The sequence below is a fragment of the Siphateles boraxobius genome, unplaced genomic scaffold, assembly GCF_051911475.1.
Source record: "Siphateles boraxobius isolate OS27281-9 unplaced genomic scaffold, OSU_SipBor_1 41, whole genome shotgun sequence".
NCBI classification, from domain to species: domain Eukaryota; kingdom Metazoa; phylum Chordata; class Actinopteri; order Cypriniformes; family Leuciscidae; genus Siphateles; species Siphateles boraxobius.
In genome coordinates, this window is record NW_027509042.1 from 8,379,814 (window position 1) to 8,402,561 (window position 22,748).

At 36.9% G+C, this 22,748-nt stretch overlaps 1 protein-coding gene across 16 annotated transcripts in view; it reads left to right on the plus strand.

The window, feature by feature from the left end:
* Positions 1–22,748, plus strand: part of foxp1b (forkhead box P1b) — a 189,399-nt gene that overhangs the window by 42,283 nt on the left and 124,368 nt on the right. For 3 of the 16 annotated variants that reach the window (XM_077198082.1, XM_077198093.1, XM_077198090.1), the window contains exon 4: positions 5,238–5,304. The exons of 10 other annotated variants lie outside the window; for them this stretch is intronic. The gene's annotated coding sequence lies outside the window, so the exon portion shown is untranslated. Of the gene's footprint in view, positions 1–5,237; positions 5,305–19,541; positions 19,857–22,748 lie in introns of those variants that run through there. 3 more of the 16 variants (XM_077198091.1, XM_077198086.1, XM_077198094.1) reach the window with 3 other exon arrangements.

Here is a 22,748-nt window from a genome sequence, read left to right on the forward strand (position 1 = left end):
TTTTCTGTATGAAATTTAATTTGCAGCTATTTAAAGCCATGCTTTTGGTAATGAATTATTTTGTCATCCTGCTTCTGATGAGATTCATCTTTAATAACTGTAACAATTATTTTATTAAAAAAGCCATGCATTATGGCTATCTCAGCAAGGTCTACAGCGAACGAGGATTCTCATTAGGAGGGTATTATTACCCCTGCTGGGCTTTCATTCACACTACCCAACTTAAATTACATTATGTGTCAACAATGTTTGCATTAAATTTAAGCAGTCATATTTACCAATTTTTCCCTCTCTCTCGCTCCCTACTACTGACACATTTAGATGTATTAAAAAGATAAAACACAGTTCTCGATCTGATAGGATGGCTTATTGAACGTTTACCTCAGTGCTGACTTTTAATAACACAATAATATTGAATTTGTATGCCAGTTGTTTTATATTAAAATGTTTTTGAAGGCTGTAGCCAGCCATATTGTGGTCTTGAAGTAGCAAACTTCTCAAACACACAGAGAAAAGATGGAGGCATGCAAATAAAAGCTTCTTTTGACATTGAAACCACATAGCAATGCAATAACAACTGCTCAGTACATCGTAGCAGCCAATTAAAGAGAGAGTTCATTTAATAACACTCATGTTGTTCCAAACTTGCATGACTTTTTTTCTTTCTTTTATTATTTGGACAAAAACACATTTCACAATATATATTCTTTAGTGATTCAGTGAAGAAAGAATACATGTTTGGAATGACACAATAAAAGCAAAATTGCTGTAGGAATTCATTTGAAACTATTTCACTTAGAAATTGCTAGTAAACGGCATTGAATTAAATGTGAAATTTTGAGGCAAAAAGACTGAAGTAGTATTTTCTTGTAAAACATACTGTAATGCTTTGTTTTATTCACAACTTTGAAAAATCGTTTCAATCAGTCAAACAGTTTTTTTTGTGTATTGTGGAAAGATTTGCATGGGTAATTGCATTCATTTTATTCAGAAAATTATAAATACAATTCTTTTTTGGAGAATATAGTTTTGTCTAGCAGGTGTATTTGGTAAAACATTGTGGTCTGGTAAGCACATCAGACCTATGCGACGTCACATTATTTTTTGTGAAAACATCAGATGTTGTACTAAAAGTGGCTTTTTGGTGGAAACTGATCTAAAGGTGGATGACAAAAATCACAGCTGTGCACAAAAAAAGCCAGACTATTTGCATATTAAAAGCACGACCAGCATTACTGTATGACAAATGTTGCAATTTTTGTTCTCCAGTCTTTCAAGGAAGTCGGAATGTTCCAATCGGAAACAAATAATGTGTAATACCTATTTTAATGCTTCCCCAATTTCTTACCTGATGCCTATAAAAGGCGCATGGGACCATCTGCAAACATGGAAACCAAACATTTTAGGCTCCGTTCCGCATTTTACCACGGCACACTATACACAAACATAATGTTTATGGCTCACTAAGCTGAACCTATCCTGGCTCGAGATAGAGGCGAAATTACTGAATGTGAGGTAATCGGTTATTTCAGTTTGACCACTTCCTTAAATTCCTGCTATTACATAGTTATATGTGAGGATTTGTTTCCAAAGAAAACCTCTGACTCTCCTGTAGGTCTAATGGCTTGGTTGATTGTGCAAATCAAATATTTAGCTGGACTTTAAAAGTAAAGTGGAGACTATGATTATCTATACCTGGAAATTGCAGTGTTGGGGAGAGGGCACAGTGATGTACTTGCAGGACAGTTTGTCTTTAAAGTCAGCCATTCTTCTTCTAGACTTTGGCCTGGGAATTTTGCTTCTGTTAATATAATGATACATTGTATATATCAGTGATTTTAACACATAACATTTCTTAAATAAACCTAAAGAGACTGATTTTGTTATAATGTTTCTCTTGTGGCTGTAGATTATAAGAGCAATAAGACGTTTTATAAGTGTTTTAACAAACCTGTCTTTATCTAATTTAATGAATCAAGTCAAACTTGAACAATTAATTTGCATCATATCTCAGAAATGTTCACTGAAGTTGTGCATTTGATTGGCTTTCATTTTTAATTTGCTTCTTTTATTAGTACAAATAGCCTATAAATAGAAACATATTGCTCGCTTTTGAATATTTATTGTTAAATTTGATTTAAAGGAAAATGATTAAATGACATTGTTTTCATTTAGTGGAATACAATCTAGACATATGCATTGATTTTTTTAAACTTGACTTTATTGTGCTATGAGCATTAACCATTTTAAATGTACTTGTCTAAGTTATGGTCGAGGCTATAATTTAATGTTATCCAGGAGACAAAAAAATATGATGAAAATCACCGTAGTAAGCTGTTTAAACAAATGAATAAATATAAAGATTATACAGTATATTTAATGCCAGCTAAAGGCTTTTAGCTAAATTGCCTGGTACCCAATAAGCAAAACATTACTTTCTTTGTCAGTTTTTTTTACATCATTGGAAATTTATCTTGTTTTAAGCAGAAGCCATGAAAGAATAAAAAAAAAAAAACCATCATGCGTGATGTTAACACAATGGTTGTAAACCTATATCGACACTCAAACACAGTTTGATCCTGTCCATCCTTTCAATTGTCACATGGTCTTCATTATCGTCACTCCACCAGTTACGGTAATCTGCTAAATGTAGCCACCTCTTCCAGCATATTACTTGGATGTTTAACCCTTTTCTCCCTTCTTCAAGGACAAACGGTGTACGTGACGGAAGATCTCTGTGCGAAAATCCCCGAGCTCTCTTGAAGCAGCAGATCCCTTTTTCAACGCCAGCTGTTCTTCCAGATAAACTCTGCGGTGTGCTCGCAGATTCTCTTAATATGATTCCGCAGGGTCGGGCTCAGGAGAATAGACGCGAAACAAGCGTGCCAGGAGAAAGTGAGCGTTGAATTTTTCATCAGCAGGCCCCTCGTAGTGCTGCAGCACTTTTTTAGTAGGCGGCCGGCTCATTCATGAGCAGATGTTCAGCGCAGGTCCAAGCTGCAGTTAGCATGAACTCTGTTGCCCTCTCAGCCGTTGGCTGCAAGGACGTTGGCAGCGACCCCGGCATCTGAGAATTCATTCCCGGCAAAAAGCGTTGAGCGCCGCTTCGCCCAAACCCCTTTTTTTAGCCGCGTTGCCCAGCCCAGGAGCCGGCCAGAAATGGAGGAGGGCTTTTCTTTTGACAGGCCATCAGTCTTCGCTCTGACACTGATGAAAGACTCGCCCGGGTCAACTCAGGGGACCGGCCCCAAAAATTCCTGAAGACAATTTTTCTCAAGTTTATCATAAATTTTTTATGACGTCCTCTGTATGAAAATAAGCCACCTGGCACGAAAACCTAAACAGCCCCGTTTTGAAAACAAAAGCAGCCTTTTTTGCGTCATTTGCGTGAAGGTACCCTTGAAACGGGGAATTGGTATATCAGATTAATGCAGGTGGTTTAGGGGAACGCGTTGGTCAGGCTAGTCGCTACACTAAAGCCCAGCTGCCGCTGTGGTTAGCCAGGTGGTTCGGTTAGTGTGGTGACCTCAATACAACCCAAGAGACTTGAATAACAACCAATACAGATGAAGCATTATCGTGTTTCATTTACATAACACTGTTATGTTGCCATACGTCCATGTAGCCTTTTCCCGTTTGAAAAGGCTCGAACGCCAAACCTGCATATGTTCCGCATGGAAAGTGTGAAATGTTTTTCTTCTTCTTCGTTGCGACGCATGTAAAGCTGTAATTGAAGGATGATGAGGTTTTTAGTCTCTTTTTTTTCTCCCCCTTCAAGCACTTGTTTTTTTCAGCACGTCTCCTACTTCACACTATCTAATTGGCCATTTTCAGGTTGGGTTTATGAGAGCAAAACTAATTAGTGTTTCTAAATTCAGAGAGCAAGAAAAAGGGAGGGAAAAAAATGAAAACATGGTTGAATGGATTGTTCTGGTTTCCTCTCTGGTGTCAGGCTCATAACAATGAAATAAAGAGTCTAATCACTTTTAAACTGCTGTTTTTTTTGTGTTTTTTTACCAACACTGAATGTCACTTTCTCTCCTGGCATTTTGTTTGGCACGATCACAAGCCCGGGAATAAAGCGAGTGCTTGCCCTCTTTACAAAACTTTTTCCTTTGTAATTCGTGGGAAGGCAATGCAGGGAAAAAAAAACAATGCTCATGTTTTTAGGTGGGGTCATTTCTTCTTTTGATTCAGAACGTCCTGGTGAAAGACGGGGAGGGTGGAGAGTTTACAGTAGCTTTGACTTTTCGCCCGTTACCTTTATTCAGAGAGCTCCAGCTGCAGCTCGCCCTCAGGAAGGCCACCGCGGGTGCGCACTCACACACACCGGCCCTCAGTGTGAAAGAAAGCCCTGTTTGAGTTGGCACGCGCAACTTTTGCTACCTCTGCAAGACAGACACCAGCGGCGTCCGCGCTGGCCAGACGGTCCGCTGTTCTTCTAATCAGGATGTGCCTTCTCCACCTCTCTCAGGAAACACATTTCTGCCTCTCCCTCCCCTCAGCACTAAAAAAGCGGGGGACGGACTTGAGGGAGAAAGTCGGTGAAGATGAGTGACAGGATTGGAGTCCGAAGGGGATTGGGCTAATCTGAGTTTAGTAGCACTCCCTCAACACCTCACCCTCCCAGTCTCCACTGGGCCTTCATTTATATTGAATAAAAAAAAGTTTATAGGTCAGTTTAACAATGTGCCGTAAAACTCGCACTATTTTTATTTTTCTACCTTGCTGCCGGAGGGATTTGCGTGTTGAGGGCCAGTAATTAAGAAGCTGTGAATCCAGGGTTAGGGAGGAAGAGTGTTTAAATGCAATTAGAGCACACGCTCGAATCAATTTGAACCCAATTACAGTTTTCGTAAATGTGCTATTATTTGTTTAATCAAGGGAATTTTGCCCTCTTAAGATGCTAAAAATGTATCGCGATATTATTTAAACACGGAGCGAAAATAAACTCGACGGAAGCGGTTAATGAACAATTTCAAAGTGACCTCTCTCCGTGTGCCCTCCCTCGTTACCTTGTTCTTCTCCGAAAAGAAAACTCCATTTGATTTGTCTGGAGATAAAGCTATCACAATATCGCTGGATAATTAGCACAAAATCCACATCAGTTTTTTTTTTGGGAACTGGATGTGGAGCACCAGTCTCTGATGATTCAAAGTTTTAGTAGATTTCCTCATTTCTCACTGATGCTTTTCCTGTATGTCCTTCTCTCGTCTCTGCCTGCTCTCGTCCACCAGTCTTTCTATCTGCTGTCTGTTCTACAGGCAGGAGCGTGCAGTGGTCCAGCCCTGTGGATGCTGAACGGTACGTCTTACGGTTTTAACCGTGTATTTGTGTGCCTGAAAATGCATTTGGACACTCTAGCCACATTTCTCAATTAATTTCATTGCATCAGATTACTAAATATTAAACCAAGTGGCATTTGGAAGCAAAAGATGCGCTACTCAAAACTACACTTTTTATGAGACATTCTTGTAATTACGTTAAACCAATTGATCCCAAAGTCATTTTAGTGAATGTATAAAGTCAGTTCCCCTCGAGTTTTTTTCCCCCTTCAATTACTACATGAACAGCAATTCTGCTGTATGTAGTTTAAACAATCCAACAAACATTTTTTTTAAATTTAATGTTATAATTTATTTAATTAATTTAAATAAATGCCAGTTGTTTTAATATTTAATTCCTACATAATGCAATTTATTTAAAAGAAATGCCACTTACCAAATGCCAATATTTAATTCCCATCGAATGTTTTTATGTATTTCTTTAGAATAAATACCACTTGATTTAATATTTAATTATGATTTAATATTTTATTTATTTAACAAATTGCTTTTTATATTTAATTTACTGTCTAATGCATTTATGCGTGTATTTCTTTAAAATAAATGCCACTTATTTATTTAGCTGTTTGGTAAAGCATTTATTATATATTTATTTGCATATATATATATATATATATATATATATATATATATATTGTATTAATAAATTCATATTTAAATGCAACTTGGTTTAATATATAATTCTTACCTAATGCAATGACATTCATATGTTTAAGTGTGACTTAATTGTCTAGGCAAAACACATCTGTTGGAAAGTGCTCACAGAACAAGGTCAGTTCTAGCTAATCTGAATTCGAAGACTGTACGCAGTTTATCTATAGTGTACCACCACAGTTGTTTTTGATCCATGTCTCTCACGGCCTTCACTTCCTGTGTGATGTGTAAACAAAACAAACAAACCATGACACTGCCCACGTCACAGTGCCAGTCTATGTTCAAACCCTGTTGTTTACAGTAAATGTTCATATATGTTCATGACCTTCAGTCACAAAAAGCATCCGTTTGCGGCACATGACATGCCGTATTAGTGCTTATTGGCATATTGTCTTTGAAACAAGTGCTCAACAAACATTAACGCACATATGCATCTAAATGTCTCAATTCTGTCATCAATGTTTGATGCGAAATACATATTTTAGTCAGTCTTTTGTAATGCATTGTGAGTTTAATGGAGCTTCTGCAAAGTCTATTCCTACTAGCTTGGCCAGACAACGTTTTAGAAAAGTGCTTCTAACAGTTTTACCCGCTAGTAAAACTGTGTATGTTACTGATTGATAGTAAATGGAAAACATGAATGTAAATTGTGTCATTTGATAATGTAAATGGAGAGCCGAGCTATTTTCCCCCACCCCCATAAAGAAATCAGCCCTATTTACATAGTCAGTTGTGCTTATGAGACTTATGGAAATCAATCTCTTGTCATTTTCCAACTACACAATTTCACGTTAGTTCAGAGATCACTGATTTGAAAGTCAATATGGTGACATTGGCTCGGCTCCATGTTGGTAACATGAATTAAACATAACAAACAAAACAACATGCTCTTCCAACAAACTTTTAGATGAGTTGTAATGCATTAATCCCTCACATTGCATGCGAATGAACCCAAAATGATTTCCTCTTGAATACTGATTTTTTTTATGGCGTTTAAGGAAAATTTAGCTTTTATGAAAGTCCAAACTTTTGGCGATCTGAGTTCAAAAGCACTCCAAATATGTTTAAGTGCAGGTTATTATTATTTAGTTATTCAGATTTATGACCATAACAGAAAGGGAAAGCAGGTGGTTTCGAGCTTGTCCATTAAAGTGTACTTTGCAGGGTCCAGTTTTAAAGTGGCCAGCAAGGCAACTGTGACGAGAGTTATTGAAGAGGGTCTTCGTTTAAACGTCTTGCACATGGTTTTCCACTTTCTTTAAAAGCACTTTTAGGACTCATAATTGCTACTTACATGTTGCAGATGGGTTAGACTAATGAGGGGACTACATTTATGACTCAACATGAGGACATGAAAGCTGTTCTTGCTGTTGAATTTAACCTTTTTAATATTGACTAATTATTTAGGTTAGGAAAGATCTTAAGGCACAACGCGGTACTTCAATACATTCCATTAGTTACATTAGTCGACACCTTTCAGAGCTTTTCTACCTCGTTTTTGTAATATCTTTGAGATGCATTTGACTGTAGCCTCACTTGCTTGTGCAGAATATGACATTATAACATAACATCATAATTGAACTGTACAGGCCGGTTGACTGCTTAATAAGACCTTTGAGCAGTGATCACACCTCGGCTGAATGTGGCCCAAATCGTTTTATTTTTCTTAACTACTGACATGTGAACAGAAAAATATTGAATGAGTATCTGCTTTTTTGAAGGCGTGAAAGTCTGTTCAGAATTGTGCCGTTTGCTATGTCTGTTCCCTGACTAGTGTTTTTTTGAGGCTTTAATCCATATCTGTTGGCTTTGAGGTCATCTATATGCTAACTATCTATATGCTTTTAAAAAGTCTATTGGCTATTTAAAAAAAGGACCCCTTCGTTATGTTCCGCCCCAACTTCCTGTGTAAATAGGAAACACCTCAGCACAGGAAAGAAAACTGTGCTTGTCAAGCCATTTCTTTAAAAGATCATGCAAACAACCATACAAAAAAGAAACTGAGCAGAAAATTGGACTTGCACACTGTGGTTTGTGCTGCGAACTTTGGTTTCACATACAGAGTATTCTCCTTTTTTTCCGTTTTTGTCATTTACACTGCCGTTCAAAAGTTTGGGGTCGGTACGTTTTTGTTGTTGTTGTTGCTGAAAGACTGCTCTTCAAGGCTGCAATTATTTGATCAAAAATACAGTAATATTGTGAAATATTATCACAATTGAAAATAACTGTTTTCTATTTTAATGTAATTTAAAGTGTAATTTTTCTCCTGTGATGGCAAAGCTGAATTTTCAGCATCAATCCTCCAGTCTTCAGTGTCACATGATCCTTCAGAAATCATTCTGATATATTGATTTGGCTGCTCAAGAAACATTTCTTATTATTATCAATGTTGCTTTACAATTTTGTTGAAACCATGATGCAATCTTTTTTTTTAAATAAAAATGTAAATAGAATAAACACTTCTAAAGAACTTTATTTGAAATCTTTTTTGTAACATGATAAATCTCTTTACTGGCACTTTTAAATAAATACAATTATTCTTAATGTGTCTTTGCTGTTGCTTAAAAAAAAAAAAAAAAAAAAAATTACTGACCCCACACTTTTAAAAGGCTATATCTATATGCATATGTGTGTTTAAGCAAACTTATTAAAGTCATTAGCAAAACTGTTCACTTAATGCACTTCAGGAAATAACTTTTCTATATTTCCTCCATAAAACATTTTTTGGTTAATTTTTTCAACATCTCGATTTAATTAACACTAACTAATTTAATTTAGTTACTGTTACATTGTCTCTTTTTTAGTAGTTTTGAGATTGAAACTCCAGATGCAGTTATTTTTTTTAGTATATTTCTTTTTAATACACGCACACATTTGGCAATGTCATTTTGTCCAGAATGGTGACATAAGGGTCCATCCCATCTGTCCGTCCCCTCTCTCCCTCTGCTCTGTGGTGTTATACGCCCCTGCTTCACACAGCTCTGCCAAAGCGACTCACCCCAGCCTGTTTGTGCCCTGTCTGTGTTTGTAAATACACAGACGGAGGACGCGGGTGCCGCTCGAGGTCATGACTGCCTCGCGGACGCTCAAAACCCAATGTGACAAGCAACAGATGAGTCACAGCACCCCGAATCTAAAGAAGCAGATAGTTTCTCTCTATGTCTCGCGCTCTCTCTCCCCTTGGGTCATGTAAAGATTAGTGACACCTTCGCTAGCATCCTATAGGCCTCTGCCAAATCCTGCCATATCATCCTGCCTCAGTACCACCCCCCTTTTTCTTTTCTGTGTATCTTACTTTCTTTTCTCACACAGTCATATTCAGAGCTTTGTTCTCGTTTAAAGATGGCTGCTTTTCTCCATGCCAATTAAACATGAGGCATTGGATAATTTTATATAAATGGGTAATTGTTTCAAGTTTTTTTTTTGTCAAAATATATATAAAGATTAATATTTTGTATTGTAATGTTTCTTTGTGTGTCTATATATATATATATATATATATATATATATATACTTTTTTTACTAATGATTTAAATAGTTTTCTTAAACACACATACATCACAGAATTAATTAATTATATATATATATATATATATATATATATATATATATATATATAGCCAAATTATTAAAATAAAAACAAACTTGAAATGTATCTCTGTACAAGGTGCTTTTTTTAAGTTTTCTTTTAAAATGCACATTAGAATTCACTGTCTCGTAATATATCAAATTTAAAGGGCCATATATTTTCCCCAAAAAATGTTCATCATCTTCACACACTTATTCCTGACATTTTTGCAAGATATTCAGTCATATTTTTTTCTTTAGAGACAGATAGACGGCATCGAGTCAGTATCTCCCTCTCAAACTCAAAAGATCAAAGCATCTCTCATCTTATCCTTCTCAAAATCTGAAAATCCAGCTCGCCTTTTTTTTTTTTTTGCCAGCCACACAAAGTATCAAACGCTAGCCGGCACGCTTGGGCCCAGGATTACGATCCTTCCAGTATAATCTGTCCATCTTTTTAAGCAAATAGCTTGACTTTCCATAACCAAGGAGAACAACTGGCATGCATCGTTCTTGTTGACCTGATGAGGGTGTTTAAATGCTAAGCTGGATGGGATGATGGGGCCTGAATCTATTCGCCAACTTCAACTGCTAATTTGACCTTGCAGTGTTGACCCATATTGGACTTTTTTTTCCAGACACCCTTGTAAGAAACCTGTGTTAAATTCATGTGTGTCTATAGGCTGGTTTTCGACAATAATCTCCCAGAGCTTGCAGTTATGCTATATGTAAATGTACTATTATCAATGCATCCAATTTGGTTAAATGGCGTAGTGTGGGTGGCTGTTTTGATCCTTGTACCCACAACACTTACTTCAGACTTTGGGCACTTATTGTGTTAGTTTGGTGACCTTAGTGTTTCTAAAAAATGATGTCACAGTAATAGGAATGTGACTGTTTGGTATGTATCTGATTGATCTTTGTCAGGCAGGAAAGAAATGACAAACCGCTATCATGTAGTGTGTGTACCTGCTTCATACTCATATGGAAATTGCTGCCATATATCTAGATCTAAAGTGAATCATTTAAATATTCAAATATGGATCCAAAACAATTTGCAGGCATTACTTTGCATAGAGTGTTATTTGTTGGTGTGGATTGTGTTGGAACAAAGAGCGAAGGCTGGCCGATGGGAAGCAGCAACGGATACGGCCATTTCTCAGAATAGCGGGAGATAAAGTTGTTGAAGTGTTGAGACTACAAATGAATACTGGTAAGTTCTTTAATGGAAACTAGTTAAAGTATTGGCTTGTGTTTTAAAGCTATGGACAGTGTTTATAAGTGTAAGTTTTTTTTTTCTTATTTAAAATAAATATTAAGACACTTTTTTTTAACTTTGTGGAATTGTGATTCAGTTGCAATTGGAATTTAATGGAGCAAAAAAGAAGGTGGTCATAATTTACTGACCCACATGTAGTTCCAAACCTGTATGATTTGCTTTCTTCCTCAGAAAACAAGGATATTTTGTAGACTGTTTTCCATGCTCTGGAATGTTTAAGAGCGAAAAATTATGCAAAAGCACCATAAAATATCAACATTTCAATCGTTTTCACCTAAAATCTTGACATCCTGCCTAGCATTTCTTTATGCTTTCATCAGAGATGTATTCATTTGGATCTTTTAAGTGAATCTATTAATGATTCATTCACAAAGCAAGCTTATTTGTTCTGGTGTTCATTTCAATGACTAAATTCAGTTCCAGTGGTTAACAGGTTTTGGTATACATTTTCTTGAAAGTTTCTCTCACAAAGAATATATCATATTAACCATACTGTATGGATAACCTTTGTGATGCTTATGGTGATTTTGTGTTCTTTTTCAAATCTTGAAAGTCCTTTATTGTAATTGCATGGTTCTCAGGCTTCAGAATTTCTCCTGTTGTGTTCCACAAAAGAAACGGCATCATATTGGTTTGGAACGACATGAGGGTGAGTAAAGGACGACAGAATGATCATTTTTGAGTGAATAAACCTGCTTGAGAGTTGTGTCCACGTTGCTGCGGCGCTGAAAATGGCCCTTAAAACATCATAATTTCTCTCCACATTTCAACACAAAAGACTCTATTGTGGCCATGCTGTGCTGATGTTTATTTAAAGTCTCCTCTCTCACACAGTAACGTACGTTTCACCCAAAGAAAACACACCACCCCCCTCTTCACAGTAAATGTGAGAGTGTGTGTCCGTGAGCGGGAGGGAAAGAGAGGGGGAGAAAGAGTGGAATAAATTAAGAAACATCAAGTGGTGATTTAGTAGGAGAGATAGAGACAAGACAGAATGTGCTGGGGTTGGGACGGATAGACAGGAGAAATAAAGGGGGTTAAGAGATGGAGGAAGACTGGAAAAAAATAGGCTGGCTGAATGTCTGACAGGGTTAAACACAGTGAAAGATTACCAGAGAAATCTAAGACATCTGTAGCGAGTATCAGCAAGAGTATTAATTAGGAGGAATCAGCGTTTTTTAATTCTTTTCTAGGTGCTTGGCAATAACGTAGAGATGAAAAATTGAAAGCCTTAGAACACTGTTTAAAGCTAATGTCATAGTCCAGTCACTTGATTTAATCATTTATCGTAACTTCAATTTCAGTTAAATGATTGTAGTCATGTTATGCTGCAGAAGGAATTTCTTATAGGAAAACAATCTATAATATTTTTTAATTGATGCAATGGGACAATTATGTTAAAATGTTAATAAATATTTTCAAAATAAAATGAAACTTAAGCTGTTTTGAGTGGTTGCTAGGGCATACCAGGCTTTAAAAATAAATCTATTTTATTGTCTACAAGGGTAAAATTGTAATTTCTGATCATTTTATGATGTAATAGCCACATGATTTGAGGTACCATTCATGCTCGTATCATTCAGGACTAGTTACACATTGGCGCTTATTATAGAGGTTTAGAACATCCCCTTACCCACAAGATGAGCAATAATCATAGTGATTTACCCTGCTATGGACTGTGAAAGGAGATTAATCTACCCTAAGTTTTACTTGAATGGTGTGAAACTGTAAGACAGTGTCCAGTGGCATTACGTAATGCATGATATTCCCCAGTAGAGGTGCAGCACGTCACAGTGAGTCAACTAATGGCATTTGATTGTGCTGGTCTAGTGACCTTAGTGTAAATTAACCAGTTTTACAATCATATCCGTAATGTTGCCTGTCTGATTTATGCTTTAAGCATACTGTTGTTGTTTTGTTAATCATATAAACCAATAACGAGGGAAGGCGTGGATCTCGATTGCTCTTTTAAAGCTGCTTTAAAAATATCCCTTCAGCTCCACTGATCATTCCTTTTGTTGAATAATTGATTTTTACTTGCTTTTTGAGTAATTAATATCTGATCAAATTAATATTAACACTGCCTGAAATATTTATGATGAATGATAAAACTATGAACTATCTGCAAGATGATAAATGGCAAGAAAATTCCAAATTAAGATAGAGTCATTAGTCTGTTTTTCATCTTGAGTTTAAGAAATAAAGGAGAGTATTATTTTTCCAGCTACATGCAAATTAGACTAATTCGGCTCTATGTTGGACAGTTAAAAAACTAAACGAAGTTTGCACAGAGGGAGAGATGACATTTGATGTTTTTTTTAATTGGGATCAGTTTGTAACGAATAGGTGTTTATGATAGTCAGACGGGCTTGATGCGACCAAAATTTGACTCTGGCAACTCGTTTATAGTTTTAACAGGGTTTTCTATCTCTTTTTGAAGGTTAAAGTTCAAATGTTAAACACAGGGATTAAAGTTCTCCGTCGCTACGACGGATATCCGTTAATTGCAGTGAGTCTATGACGGATGTCCGTCAATTGCAGGGTTCCCGTCTGTCCATGCCCTAAATCACTTTTCATAATTTTAAGGCCGTAAATAGGCTTTCGTTTCTTAAATAGTGTGATAAATGTCTTAATTTTAGTTTGAATAGGTCTTAAATTAAGGAAAGACGAGGTGTTAACCCTGCTGAGGGGGATGTGATAAAGCCTGGATTGGAGCGAAAGCAATTTCCTGTCTCCACTCTAAGCATTCTGTAATCACTTCGCTTAAGGTCCACTTCGGGTTTTCAATTCCCGCTCACGGAAAAACTGCTCCGTATTCACTCATTTAATTTTAGTTTTTGAGAAGTGAATGTCAGGCTACAGCTGGTTTGCTGCTGTCCGAATTCGAGCGTGTTTTTTCGAGCGCGAATTCGGGCGCCCCCCGCAGCGTTGGTCTTGTTTCACACTCAACTTCATTCTATCGAACCCTGGTGCGTTTGCGTGCATATTACGTCATCGCAAACGTGCACGGCGCATGATAGAAAACAGAACGCGGGAACTTCGGACTTGCGTCCTTGGTAGTTCAGACTTGCCAAGTTCAACTCGGGAGAACGAACTCCCGAGGACGAGAGGACGCGAGTCCGGTTATTCTGCAAATGGAACAGCGCAGCGGCGTTCTTGATCGCGTCACTCATCTCGCTCTGGCTACTCCGGTTATGTCTTTGTATATTTTAGGCAACAATAAAACGAAATATGGTATAAAATACAACTCTGCCTCTTTTCATCAACAATAAAACGAAATATATATAAAACGCCTCTTTTCATTTATAAATGAACATATTATCATAAACATATTGGCCAAACAAATGTGGTTCACGCAACGCACATTGATTATCTTCACTGCATATATTTATAACAAAACGAAATATAAAACACAACCCTGCTGCTATTTTGTTTTCATTTTAAAAATATGAAACAATATTGATCATTAAAACTGACATTTAACAAACAGAGGCAGGGTTGTATCGTTTCATTTTATTATAAATGTACACATACAGTGAAGAGAATGCATAGTAAAATATATATAAATAATATTTTATATATTTTAGAATATAACATTACACAACCCTGTCTCTTTTTGTTAAATGTCAGTTTTAATGATCAATAATATCCAGTATAAAAGTATAAGTAGCCTAATAGGTAGGCTAAAAGAAGCTATACAATGAGAAATAAAACAAACAATTCAGTCAAACATTAACTTTGTAGCCTATTAGAGAGCTGACTAAAGTTAAATAGCCTAAATAAAACTTCACTTTGCCCTCAGCCAAAACCATTTGCCATGGAACAAACTATATTTTAATGTAGTTTAGCATGTTTGGTCTTATAAGATAAATAAAAACATGCACTGAAAAGTTATGTAGATGGTTGATTATTTGTCAAGCTAAGTAATTCTTTTTCATAGATTAAAATAGCTTTTAAAATACGCAAACTGGCAATATTAAAGCTGTTTAAAACATCTCCCCTTAAAACGCTATTGGTCTCGACTACTTAAATAAAGTTAAAGGACTGTGTCTTGGCCTAAAAAAAGTTCAGTCAGAAGAATTTTTTTCACTTTACTCCCTGTAAACATTTCTTAATGTTGGTTATTTCCATCATATGATTTATCTTTTTGACATGACTGCTGGAACAAATCATTTGGAAGCTTGATTTATACCTGATTGCAGCCAAGAGAGTTAACTGATTTTTTTTTTAACCCTTAAACGCATTTTTCCATTCATCCAAAAACAGTATAGGGTTGCTAACGATCCAAGGGGTGTAAGAGTGCAAGTATATATTTTTCCTGCACAACAATAATTTAATCTTTGATGACTGAATGAGTGCAATTCCCCTTGTCTGATACACACACTCATAGTTAACGCAGGCAGGAAACAAACAAGTAGGAAGTATCATCAGCAAAACTTAAAATGGCTCAGCGATTTACTGCAGAGCAAGTACTGAACACAATCAAATATTAGTCTCACGGTCACTTGGATGGTGGATCTGCTGAAGAAGCTGTCAGCGATCAAAATCGTATATGATCCAGATGCTGAATGTACTGGGAAATGAGCTCTGATGAGGACGGTGATGATGGTATAAACATCCGCTCAAACTGAACCCTTCAGAGCTCCAACAGGTAACAAAATATGCTTTATTTGATTCTTATGTAATTGTTACTCTAATATCAGGGGAGTTTTATTTTACTCCATCCGCGATCAATCTGTTGTTAGATATAGATCCGGGTCGCTAAAGACCTGAATATGTAATAATGATTTGCGAAACATTCATGCATTTAAGGGTTAAATACTGAGGTTGGATGACATCATGTCACCCATATGTTGCGTAGTGGGGAACATGGAGATGAACGAAACCTGTGGAGACGTATTCAAAGCAAGAACTTAACCTGAAGCAGTTGTTTTCAGATCTAGTTGTTTTAGGCAATGAGTGATTATAGGATGTTGCCATTTGAAGGTTTTGCCTTTAATGGTGCACATCGTAAGTAAACACATTAAATGTGAACAAAGATTTTAATATCAAAATTCAGTGGAATTATGAGATATTGTACAATGTAAATGTACAAAACATCCTGTTTCTTTGACTGTTTGGATGGAATTTATTAATCTATGGTGCGGCAGCTCTTGTGGATATTTTTGCATAACAATGTGTTGTCAGAATTAAATATTCATAGTTATCTGAAAACAATCCATGGTTTGGACTGAAATGATAGTTGCTGCAATAAATATAGTCACTTGTAATGATAGTTCTGAATTTTAATGCCGGTTTATGAACATAATAAAGGCGACATGAAAGACTTGCCATTCAATATCAGATAGCCAAGGAGAAGCAAATGATTTCAAATATTTGATATTTAAATTATTTTCAAATGAACAGAGAAGTGAGCAGAGAGAAGGGCGAGGAGTTTCCCCCGGTGGTCCTTCGGGGGCTTTGTTTCTGTGGCGTGGCTCATTAGCGAAGCGAGCTCATAGAACCGGCACACACACACACACACCGAGCAGAGGCCCTGAGCGTGCCGTCGACATGCGCACGCTCTCTCTTTGCGGGAATGCTGACCGAGAAGCTGTCCTGATTAAAATGACAATAGTCTAATTAACTCGACCTCTGTGTCAGTGCACAAAACAGTGCGAAAAAAGGAAATTGACAGGCCAAGCGACTATTTCTTTGTCTCCATCCAGAAGTGAGAGATTTTCTCCTCCTGTCGTCGCGTGGTGCGCCAAACCATTTCAGAGTTGAGTTAATGGCAATTATTTTCATAAGCTAATTAAATCTAGGGCCTGCTCTGTGTTTCTGGTTGCGAACCCTCGAGAGACTTAACTTAGGGCTAGCGCTACAAGCACCTTTAAGTAGCAGTCTGTTAGTAATTGAGAAAAATTATATACTTATAAAATGTTTGCATTTTATCTGATTCTAATCTCGAATTTGTGAAATTGCTCATTTTTAGGCAGAGCCAGGGCGACTTAGCGGGCTAACCTCCCTCACCCCGTTTTTCCTCCACCCCTTTCCAAAGTCAACGAGAGAGAGATAAAGAGGAACAGAGATGCCAGACGAAAGGAAAGGAAACCATTTCGCTGACAAGTAGAAGAACACTAAGCCAGATAACAGCGGATCTTTAAAGCTCTCAAACAGACACCATTCTGAAAGTTGTATTTTCCTCTTGCCCCCGCAATCTGTTGCCATTATTCGATTGGTTAATCTCATCTGAGGGCGGAGAAGAAAAAACAAGTGGAAAAAAAGAGAGAGTAGAAGAAAAGAACCGCTTAGATGAGTGGAGTGGAAAGTGCTTTCAGTTCTATTATCCTTCTTTTGGTGATTGCGGCCCATAGGGAGATAATTACGCTTTAGTCTTGAGTTAATGAAACGAAAACTTTCTTTCTTTTCTCTCGGCTGAAAAGGAACGGTTGATCTTTTGTGCCACTATCTGAAGGCATCTCCCACCCTTGACAGGGGCACATTGAGGATGCGTTTTGTTTTAGGCTGAAAAAGCCCCCAACCATACGCACACACTTGGGCTGTCAGTTGAGCAGCGATATGACACATCCTTCAGCATATTGAGTTGCCCGTTCCTCTTGCTTCAGATGCTCTTCCCTGTAGCGCTGCTGCTAATAAAATACACCAAAAAAACAGAGAAATACTCTCCACATAACACACAGCCTTTGCTCAATAGCTCAAAGCAAAAGCAACTTTGTTGCAATACAATTATGCAATTTCGATTCAACAAAATAACTCATCTCATTAGCAAATTAGTTGTTTTATTATTATTGAAACTATATAAAATGTAATCAGGCTTAAATATTTTTTTTTTACAAATTTTTTTATCATTTATCTTCCAATTTACAAAATTAAAAACTGAAGCTTGTTGGAAAAACTGGAATGATCAGATGTAATTTGTTACAGGTTAATGCAGTTGTTTTTCTAGGATAACTAGAATGAGCAATGAGATCTAGTTAAGAAATTGTTCTCCTATGTTGTTCACATTTACTTACTGAGTTCATTTGTGTAATTCAGATAACTAACTATTTCAAAGTAAAGCCGTGGCCTTCTAGTTATGGTAATAAACATAATAATAATAATAATAATAATAGCAATAGTAGTTGTTGTCGTTGTTTGCCTTTAATACTTTTAGCTTGAAGTCATCATCTTATCGTCATATTTGTGGGGCAGTTTTGTTTTTTGGTGTCGGCGTTTATTGAAGTTTATGTGGAAAATTTAGGTTTGAATCTCGATCATGTCCCATTTGCATTCTTGCCCTCTCTCTGCTGTTTTCTGTAAAGCACAAATTAAATTCTAGCAATATTAATTGAATCATTAAATAATAAAAAGATTAATATATGTCATAGAGCTTTTAACTAGACATTTCTAGCTTCAAATCATCTTGTGTGTTGTGGTGAAAGTTTGTGTTGCACCGATCCCCGTCCACATCTGGTGTGTGTGGCTTTAGGACCGGAGTAGTCTGACCCCTCCTCCTCCTCCTCCTCCTCCTCCTCTCTCACATTTCATCATCTGTTCTGCAGCTCTCCACTTCTCACTCACTCGTTCTTTGGCCTCGCTGGATCCATCTGCTGTTATTATTTGCCTCTGATAATTGGCTTGAACAATGGAATGCCTGTGTGTCCCCCTTGCCTTTGAAACAAGACACCCTGTTTATTTTCTGGAGGTCCTGTCTGTGCTCTCTTTGTTTTTTTCCCCTTCCTCACTCACCTCATCCGTCAATCCCATTCCCTTCCCCTTTCCCTTTTCTCTCCTCATCTTTCTCTATCTCTCCTCCTAAGGTTTTCGCTCTCTGCTTTTTTTTTTTTTTAAGTGAGTTGTTAAAGTCACACATGTAAGTGCGTTTATAAATGAGTGTCAGGCTCGGGATTCTTTGCAGGAATGAGTCGTGATTGCTCAGCTTACCATCGATCATGTGATGTTGCATCTCTCAACTGCCACTTTAAAGTCGAGAGAGGGGGAGGAGTTGCGAGAAGTAAAGCACAACATTATTGAACTGCACTGTCCTTTTCACCTCCACCTTTGTCAAAAGTTGTTTTCATTCTTATATACATTTCTAAGGTTTTAAGTTTGCAAGAAAATTGGAAACATCCGATAGAGAAAGAAGGTTCTATATAGAATCTTAAAGGGTTCTGTCATTTGCTTCATATAGAACTTTTAGGGGTTCCCTTAATGGCATTATTATGGATTATTTAAAAAAAAATTTATATGAGTTGAACAGAAACATACTTTATCAGTACAAATAATTGAAATAACCTTTCAAATAAATGGAAGGATTGTGCAGTTATTTAAGATATTTTCTCCTTATATAGAACCTTTTTGGTGTAATGAACCTTTAGCGTGTGGAGTGGAGAAATTGAAACTATAAGATTTAATCAATTTGTTTTTAAGAATTTACAAAATAAGGAACTGAAGCTTGCTGGAAAAATTGATTCTTTATTTAAAGAACTTTTTGTTTGAGAACTAGAATGAACAATGATAAGATATAGCTAAGAAATGCTTCCCAATGAAGTAAAAATAATAGAGCACTTACTCCTTTGGGAATCATCAAACCAAACAATTCGAGTTTATCTCCACTGTAGTCCATTTCTCTTTCTCCTCAGCTGTAGTTTGATTAAAGTAGTCCAGGGCCAGGACGGGACAGGTATGCGTTTCGCAGCAGGCACTGGTGTGATCAGTGCTAGCCCTTCATTTGCTGAGTGTTTGTGTTTATGCAAACGGAGGCCCTCTTCCTGCATATTCAATCTTCGACTCAGGCTTTTGTTGTGTTTAGACCACATACCTCCAGCCCCTGAGAGCAGGGTGCATGTGTGTGTGAGCCAGAGAGTGCGAACGGGGCAAGGCTGCCGGTTGCACACTGCTCGCACCTCACTTCCAACTTGATAAAGAGGCAGCTGTTGAAGAGAGGACTTTTGTTACAGTGTGGATCAAAGTGTGGGACACTGGAATTGTTTGGATTTGGCTTGCGGAGCACTGGGTTATGTTCATGGGTGAGTGTTCAAAGACTTTAAGCGATGCATTTATTCTCCCTCTTCCTCGTCAAGCTAAAAATACTGAGTAAAATTTGTACGTTTCTGACTGTGCATCTCATTGTTTCTCTCTCTCTCTCTCTCTCTCTCTCTCTCTCTCTCTCTCTCTCTCTCTCTCTCTCTCTCTCTCTCTCTCTCTCTCTCTCTCTCTCTCTCTCTCTCTCTCTCTTCTGAGCAAACTACACGGTATCTGCCTCCGCTCTCCTGTCCAATTAGATCTTTCTCACAAAAAGAGAAGTGAATCTGTACTGGGAGATTTTGCTCTTTCCTCAGTCACTACGCTCACTCTCACTCTGTCTCTGCACAGGGAAATGGAATTTGTGGGTTATTGATATTAATAGTACACAGGATCTGTGGTCAACGGAGAGACGAGAATGGATGAGAAAAAGAGAGAGAGAAGGGGATTTGGTGGGGAGAAAGAGGAAACATGATGTCAGAGGGGATGTTAAAGCATGGCTGATATGAAAGAAATGAACCTTAAAAATGCGTGACATGATAAAAACAGAAGTGGTGTTTTGTTTGTGTAGTGCTTAGGAAAACTACAAAAAGTTTTGTATTTAGCCCTGTATTGTTAATATTGTTGAATAAAATACAAGCCATATAAATATGCCTAAATATTATTTGCTATATATTGCTATGCATTATATCAGCCACGTTTCTGTATGTATTGGTGTTGACCGAGGTCATTGCATAATCAGAATGGTTCAGAAAGTATAAAGTATTTTATTATTGAAATGAGTGGTGGACATAAACTATCGTTCAAGAGTTTGAGGTCTGTAAGATTTTTGTTGAAAGAAGTCTCTTATGCTCACTATAGCTGCATTTATTTGATCAAAAATACAGTAAAAACTGAAATATTGTTAGATTTTTAAAGAGAAAATTGCATTTTAAATTTTTAAAATAGAAAACAGTTATTTATTCCTGTGATGCCAATGCTGAATTTTCAGTATCATTACTCCAGTGTCACATGATCCTCCAGAAATCATTCTGATATGCTGATTTTGTGCTCAAGAAACATTTCTTATTATTATCAATGATGAAGACAGTTGTGCTACTTAATATTTTTGTGGAAACTGTAATGCAGTTTATTTTTCAGGATTTTTTTTTTGATGAATAGAAAAGTATCAATTAAATAATGAATGAAACAAAATTGCTAATGAAAGCTATTGTGTAAAATAAGTATTTATACATTTGTTTAAATTCAGCAATTTTGTGTTTATATTATTTGCTATATATACTGTAATATTAAATACCAATATGTTGGCAACCCTGATATTGGCATTGGCAGCAGCCATTACAAATTGGATGATGCATATTTTCTTTTTTCAAATAGACATTCTCAAATGGTTTCCATTTTCTTAAGCGTGTTTTGAGTAAATATCATGGAGCTTAAGTACATTTTTTTTTTTTTAAGTACAGTTCGTATTTGTGTGATTAAATTGTATTAAATTGAACCTCTTGATATCCATATTGGCATTGGTCATTAATAAAACTATAATATTTCACTGCTTAAAAAGATAACATTAAATAACTGGGTTAAAACTCACAGTGACCAGTGTTAACCCTCATAGCCTTAGGCTTTAGCTGTATAAATGTCATCGGGGGAGAGGAAGAGAGAATGAGAAATCGCTTTACAGTAGTTTCATGCTCTCATGGCGCTGGTCCGTACTCAAAAAAAATAAAATATAATCCAATTACAAAAAAAGAAAAAGAAAGAAGAGGGGAAGGTGAGCTCAGTCAGAAAAGAAAACAAGTGCAGCTTTTTATTTATCTTTTGGATGATTAGAATGTGTTTTGAAAGTCTGGCTGGGTCGTTTCTGGTATCCAGAGTGAAAGAATGCTCTATTCAGCTCGCGCTCTTGCCTGTTAACATTTAAATAGTGTAAAGAAATGCACTGCCTTGTTTGTTTTGGGATAGGAACGAAATACCGCTGCCTTGGTATTAAGACTGTGAAAGCTGTGTGTGCGTGTGTACTCTGTGTGCTCAGCAAAACGTGAGGGCAGGTCTGAAAAAATGTCTAGACTCAGACAGCCTGACAGTCAGCAGACTATGTACCGACTCGCTCGGCCTCCAGAAGCTCAAGTGACCCTGCGTACAAGCCAAGATAAATTAGGTTTCTCGTATGTTTGCATGTCGGAAACCGCCGTTGTTTACACGAACGTGGACGTGCAAAACAATGGGCGAAGCCTGCTTGTAAGCGAATTATAAAAATGACTTGCAGGTTTTTTTGGGAATAGTTGAAATGAATCTGGCTCTGGTAAGAGAGTGAGTGGGAGAGAGAGAGAGACCTCTGCTCAGTCACCTTTTTGTCAGGCTTTTGTAAACATCTGCATTTGTCTCAAAGTGAGTCATGCTATTTTCCTGTATTTCAGAGGACAGACAGTGACTTGGAAAATCATGTGCACACACCCTAAAAACAAACACAAATGGACTCAATATAGATATCACAGCCGGTCCTCTGCTCAAGTCTCTTTTTTTGCGGTCTTTCTCTCTCCATTTTCTCCTTTTCTGAAATTATTGTATTTTTTAGAGATCAGTTTTTCCTTCAAAATATTAAACGTTCATAAAAGTAGTTCACATGACTTGCTTGCTATCTAAAGTCACACAATAGCTGTGTACAGTATGTGACCAAATGACCAAAAATATAATGACCAAAATTCCACCGTAAAATCTTTTAGCTTTCAAATCTCATCCGTCACTTTAGTTTATTCAAACTTTGAGAGTTAATAACATATGAGAACCAATAGAATCCGGTATCATTTATATCAAACCTGAGTTTGAATATGTGTATAAACAAATGAGGTTTGTGAGATCAACATGATTGGAATGATATCAGTATATAATTTTAGTCT